At 36.0% G+C, this 7,002-nt stretch overlaps 1 non-coding gene across 1 annotated transcript; it reads left to right on the top strand.

The window, feature by feature from the left end:
* Positions 1 to 5,874: 5,874 nt before the first annotated feature.
* LOC130868708 (U6 spliceosomal RNA) lies at positions 5,875 to 5,983 on the top strand. Its single transcript, XR_009056534.1, has one exon. It is a non-coding gene; the product is annotated as a U6 spliceosomal RNA (small nuclear RNA).
* Positions 5,984 to 7,002: the final 1,019 nt, after the last annotated feature.

Here is a 7,002-nt window from a genome sequence, read left to right as displayed (position 1 = left end):
GTTGAGCAGTACCAGGTTAGATATAGATTGGATAGTGGCTTCAGGATCCCAAGACCTCAAACAACATTTCCCTAAGCAAGATAGAGTGTTTCATTCTTTAAAATGACTTTGGGAGTTCTAACGTCTGAATAGCCTAATGGAAAGCAGATTCCAAAAGGACTGCATAGAAATTATAAAAACCAAATTTTGGTGAATCCTTATATGAAGTAAAAATGATGCACAAAGATATACAGGACTAAAGAAGAGAAGCTCTTCTTCCTAAAACCTTGCCACTTGTTGACAACTTCCTACCATTTATTTCCAGTAGATCAACATTCAAACAATAAATTCTTCTTTCCTGAAGTAATTTGAGGGAGGAAATTTAAAAGGCAAACTGTCACAATATTTAAACAAGCTTACAGAAAAGGCTTCCATAAACTTAAATCACCAGTCTTGATATCACAGTAAATAAATTTCATCCAATTTTTATCAGCACAGAGCAATATATTTTCACATAGGCAGTCAGTGTATACTTCTTGTCCCCATTCTACTTTTTAACCTATTGTTAATTTCCAAATACGTGTATACACAACAAATCATTTTCCATCCATATATTATGCTCATGACTTTGTATATGTATATGTAGTTGAACATGTTTGACTAGTTGCTATGGTTATATTCATGGTTATTATATATTATATGTTCATGGTTATAAATAAGAACTGCTACAATATCTCTGGACAAACTCCTTGTGTTTTTGTTTGTTTATTCACTTTCATTTTTCCATAATCAAAGAACCACCACATCAAAAGATACAGTGCCTTTATTCTTTTCCCTAGTACCAAATTTGTTCAACAGAAAGGTTCACATTGCTGAAAATGCAAATAACTCAAAATATACTAAATTTTGTCTTTAAAAAAAAAGGAAGAAATAGTCCAAAAATCACAATGATTACTATAAAAGATGCTCATCATATTATCTGTAGCACTAAAAATACAAAAAACAAATTATTAATATCATTGGTGAATGTGTAAATAAATTATGATATATCTGCAAATAAAGTAGACATGTGGGTTTTTGTTACTTTTTTACTATATTATATGGTTATAAAAAGTATTGAGTGGTATAAGAAATTATTTTTAAAACAAAGTAAAAAGTACTATTTCTAGATGCAATATAATTCTAAATATGTAAGTAAAAATATTATTAATTTATAAAATATGTGCAGACAAAAAGATTGTAAAAATATACTATGATATTAATAGTTGCTATTTCTTACTATACTTTTGTTATCATAGATGCATTTTATAATCAGAAATAGTAAAAAAAGTTATCACAACAAGTAAACTATCAGCATAGTAGAATTCTGAATATAAAACAATTCAAAAGAATAGTGAAGTTAAGATGATTAAACTACCTGTTGGCCAGTCAAACTTGAGTGGGAACTTCCTTTCTAGGTTAACTTGAAAGCAAATACATGCCGAATCTGTAATAGGGGTGAAGAACTGAAAGTATCCAATACGTAAGAGAAAAGTTTAGAGTTTAAAAGCAGGGAAGGCCTCATAAGCAAGCCCCAGTCCAGACAATCTTTGGTCAATAATCTCAAACAACCAATTTTTTACACTACAAAGGTTGGCCTTTGTCATTAACCACTGTGATATAATAAAGAATATATCTGGTTTTTTACCTGGCACAAAGCTACAAAAACCCTTGAAATATCTAGTAGGAGTACTTTTGTTATTCATAGTAATTCCCTTTCATTCATACCTGAGGTTATGCTAATCAGATGACTCACAGTGGGTCTCCTATGACTTCCAATGGAAGCTCATCACCAAAAAGGCAAAGCAGGAAAGTTGAAACTTCCTTCCCAACTTGGAAAGAGAAGAGAGGAGATGGAGACTGTATTCAGTCATGTGGCCAATGATTTAAGCAGACATGCTGCATAATAAAAATCTCAATAAAATCTTTTGACCCTGAGACTCAATAACACCTCCATATTGGCAAAATTATTGATGTTCTTACAAAGTGGATGTTCAGATTCCATGAAGGGAAGGAATAGAAGCTCCATGTCCCTCCCTCCTCCTCACCCAGACGTTGCCCTATTTATCTCTCCCATTTGGCTTGCTTCTAAGTTGCATCCTTTACAAAAAGTTTGTCTTAAAAGTAGTGCTTTCCATTGCTCCAATATGGGTCTCTGTCTCTATCTCCATCCATCGCCAGATGAAGGTTCTATGGTGATATGCAAGATATTCATTAGTATGGCTATAGGATCTGGCCATTTCAGGCTCTCTCTCCTCAGCTGCCCAAGGCACTAGTTGGGTACATCTCTCTGGACCCCTGGGAACCCCTCTAGAGTCAAGGCTCTTGCCAACCCTAAAATGGCTCCCTTAATTAAGATATATACTTCCCTGCTCCCATATCCATCCTTCCATTATCCCAATCATCCCATTCCCCCAAGCTCTCCCCATCCTCCCCTTCTCACATGTCTCTCCCCATCTCCCCTTTCCCCATCCCACCCCACCCCCCAGTTCCCAATTTTTGCCCAGCAATCTTGTCTACTTCCAATATCCAGGAGGATAAGTGTATGTTTTTCTTTGGGTTCTCCTTCTTTAGCTTCTCTAGGATCGCGAATTATAGGTTCAATGTCCTATATTCATGGCTAAAAACCAATTATGAGTGAGTACATCCCCTGTTCATCTTTTTGGGTCTGGGTTACCTCACATTGGGAGCTCACCAAGGCCAGCTGGACTGGGACTGAAAATGCATGGGATAAAACCAGACTCTCTGAATATGGTGGACAATGAGGGCTGCTGAGAAGCCAAGGACAATGGCACTGAGTTTTGATTCTACTGCATGTACTGGCTTTGTGGGAGCCTAGCCTGTTTGGACGCTCACCTTCCTAGACCTGGATGGAGGGGGGGGAGGACCTTGGACTGCCCACAGGGCAGGGAACCCTGACTGCTCTTTGGATTGGAGAGGGAGGGGGAGGGGAGTGGGGTGGGGGAGTGGGGGGAGGGAAAAGGGAGGCAGGGAGGAGGCGGAAATTTTTAATAAAAAAGTCCTAAAAAAAAAAAAAGTAGTGCTTTCTGTGAGTTCTGGATCAAAAGGGAGTGGTCTTGAGATCACTCAAACTTTTTACTGACTAGAAAAATGCCCAGGTGACTTTGGAACACCAAAGACTTATAACTGGCATCTAAGGCTAAGAAAGCCCCATGGACTAAGCCCCTTAACCTGCAAGGTCTGCATTGGCTCCAGTTACTTAATGCCAAAATTCAGTCGAGTTGTAGGACACTGAGCTGGTGTCAGAGAATTGCTGTCACAAAACAAACATTCTATACACATACAAAGGAATAAAACACTTCTCAAGATTGTTCAGGAAATGTATTATTTTGGGTGACAAGCCCTTCAATCTTAGTGGCTAAATTCAACAGAAGTTTATTTCTTGCCCATATACAATTCAAAATTGGTGTTCCTGATTAAATAGCCTTCCATTTCAAGTCTTTACCTTTTCCTAGGTGCCACAGTTCTTCAGACTCAACCAAAAAATGGAGAAAGAGCAATGGAAAGTTATATGTGAAAACACTGCCCAGAATTTAGGCTACTTTCAGCTGTATATATCTCAGGAAATGCACTTTAACTATGAACTCAAAGAGAATAAGTGGGTTTGGTGAAAAAGTAGGAGTCTTTATCACAAGGGGATAAGATAGTTTTCCTGTTCCTGAAAATAGCAACTGTGATTTTAGATTTTTAACCTGACTAATTTTAGTAGTCAAGGAAGTTGTAATGAGTTAAGTTTCTTGTTGCCAGAAGCTATGGTAACATATTTCAAAATGAAACATGACAATAGTGTTTCAGCTCTTTGTAAAAAGGATTTCTTTAGTGTCTACCATTCAAGACCTGTGATAGAGAAAGGATGTGCAAAGATGAATAAGATTTAGTCGTGGGCCTTATACTACAAGAGAAAACTTTATAGACCAATAGAACTTTTATTTCACTTTCACCCAGCTATAACAAAAAAGGAGACTACTAGGGATGTGTAAAGGACAAAGAAGGGAGAAAAAAGAGTAATAGCCCTTCCTACCCCTTACTGCTGAACTATTGATTATTGATATATTCTAGAAGAATGTACATCATCATCTTTAGTTGCATAATAACTTCTTACTGACCCCACTGACTCCAATACATAACTTCAGATTCATATTCACACAGATGGCCCTTATTAAACTTAGTGGGTCGTGAAACATGAACATAAACCTGAGCACAATAGATATTCATAGGGAAGAGGAGGGTAGACAAGAGTAGTAAAGAAATGAGAGAGGATAAGAGAATGAGAGTAGTCAGTGTCATGATGTACATGTATGAAATTGTCAAGGAACAAGTTTAATTAATACAAAAAGAGTAATAGACGTGACGAATATGATCAATGTATACTGTACACATGCATAGGGAAATCACAATGAAACATTTTACTCTATTCATTTAATACATGCTTGAAAACTGTAAGCAACCAGTACAAATTTCTTAGCAAGTAGAAGTATAGCTACAAGTATAAATGTAAATAGTGGAAAAGCTTTAAAAACACTATCATTAGCATATTCAAGAAGTAACATTGATAGATGTATGAACAGATGTTCTGAAATAACTTCAGAGAAAATATTTTCTAAGTGACATAGCAAAATATACAGAATAAGACTCAGCAAAGGATAGCTATCCTGAGGAAACCAGGAAAACTGAGTTTTGCAATGCACTTTTAAAGAAAATTTTGGCTTCTACAACAGGCTGTTCCTAACATAGTTACTGATCATGTTTTAAGAAATGTGTTTCTTTATTATTTGGAACCCTGGGTGTGTTTTTCCTTAGAAGCAATGTTGTAAAGACTTGTTTAGATCCCCAAGAAAAACCAGAACCATCTTTGTACTTGCCTCAGAATGAATCCAGAAGACTGCTCTAAGACAGGTCTTCTCAAGGTTGACCCCCTTCAAACTCCAATGAACCCAAAAGATTCTTATGTGTCCCAAGGTACAGAGAATTATAAAATAAGTAGACAAACTAAACACTTGCTAAAGAATAAATCATACTGAAACTTGCTATGAGAAATCTTTGGTATACATATAATTTTACCATTTATTAACCATGAAAGAAAGCAGATGCTTCACTGAATTTTGGCATGAAGAATTAAGTCTTTGGTGGGGCTTTGATACTATAAGTTGCAGAATACCTCCAATATTTTTCAGAGTTGATCAATATTCTGATTTTATAGTTATCAATACTGAGAATGCCATTTCATATAAATATGTAATATAAAATGGCAATAGTATGTTTGGGGACATTTCAGTAATTATTGAAAATCTCATCTAATCTCAACCCCAAATTCATTTCATCTTTTTGAATAAAACTCAAGTCTTCAGCTCAAACAGTAATTTTTAAAATTAAACATTCAAACACAACTCTGTTGAAAGATATACTAATTTGATACTTACATGCTGAGTAGTGATAGTGGGAAAATATTTAAAGTCTTCGTTTTCTGTAATTAAACCATTATGTTTCTCTAGGAGTAGTAACTTTCTATGTCCATTTTGTCATTCATAAAATGCAATAGTCTTAAATCTGGGCCCAGGCATTGTTAATTCACATTGTGTGGTATAACATAATGAACAGTACACAATGCATGCGTTGTGTGTTCTGACTCCAAGCTGCAGTGGAGTTCTGTGAGGCAACACAAATGAGCATGGCTGAAACCACCTCAGATTCACAACACACTTGATTTTGAATTAATTTTGATCATTATGTATTCAGAAATCTTTTAGCATTGCCAAACTTTTCACAACCACCACATTTAGTGCCACGATTCCACATGAGGTCACAAGTCACAGTTTAAGACACTGGTTTGCCTTTAGTGCTTGCTTCTGCACTATATGGACTATAATTAGAAAGATACAGAGAAGAGTAGTAATGGCTTCTGCACAGCAATGATGCACAAATCCATAAAGCATTCCAAAGTTTTTTATTACTTCACTCTCATATCTAGAAAGGTCATTTTAATAAAAATGAACAAAGAAATTTCAGAGCTTAACTATGTTATAGACCAAATGGGCATCCACAGACTGGGAATCAAAGGATGGAAAATCATCTATCAAGTGAACAGAAACCAAAACAAAGCTTGTGTAAAAGCCAAAATTAGAAAAGATAAAGAGAGACAATGAGTGCAGTAATTCACCAAGAGATGCAACCCTATAGTAGAACTTTCTACTACCACAGTGCTAAATTAATACAGTTTCCAATTGCCTTCTAATTAATCATCTTTATACCCATAGGTATGTGTAGTTCTCCTCCATAACCAAAGAAGGTTCCTTTTGTAACAGATGGAGACCATTAGAGGTATCTACAATCTATCAAAATACAGAGATTAAGTAGTCATGGTGTGCCCACTCTCATAATGGACATCTATAACACAACACTTAAATAGCAGGGAACATCAAGGAGGAGGGCACGGGAAAATTGCAAAAGCTTGGGGACAGGGACAACTGCTGAGATATTGTGTTTTGACATGACAGAAATGTTACACCTATGAAATCTCAATGATATAGCTGCCTGCACCAGACCTTCAAAGACCATACTATTTGGCATGCCTAATTTCACAGGGTACTGCTTCTAGATGAAATGCTACATACGGTAAATGGCTACTGGGGATGAAATCAATTTTATTCATGAACAAGCCCCCAGTCCTGAGTGATAAGCCTTAAGCACATAGAATAGTCATTTGGCTTAGTAGGTTTAATATATGAGTTGGTTTGGAAAGGGGTAGATAGAAAAGATATAAATACCTGTGCATGAACTTTCCAAAAAAATGTAAATAACATAAACAAAGCATAGCAACTGTCAATTCAGATGCAGCCAATACTGATGCTCCCAATTTGATAAGCAAGTAGTAATGGACACAAAACATCAGAAAGTACTTGATACAATAATGGTATGGTGTTTCAATATACTACTCTCATCTCTATACAGGCACTGCAAACTAAG

This window comes from Chionomys nivalis, chromosome X (assembly GCF_950005125.1).
Source record: "Chionomys nivalis chromosome X, mChiNiv1.1, whole genome shotgun sequence".
Taxonomy (NCBI): Eukaryota; Metazoa; Chordata; class Mammalia; order Rodentia; family Cricetidae; genus Chionomys; species Chionomys nivalis.
Note: the sequence above shows the minus strand (reverse complement) of the source record. Positions and strands in the feature narration are given on the sequence as shown.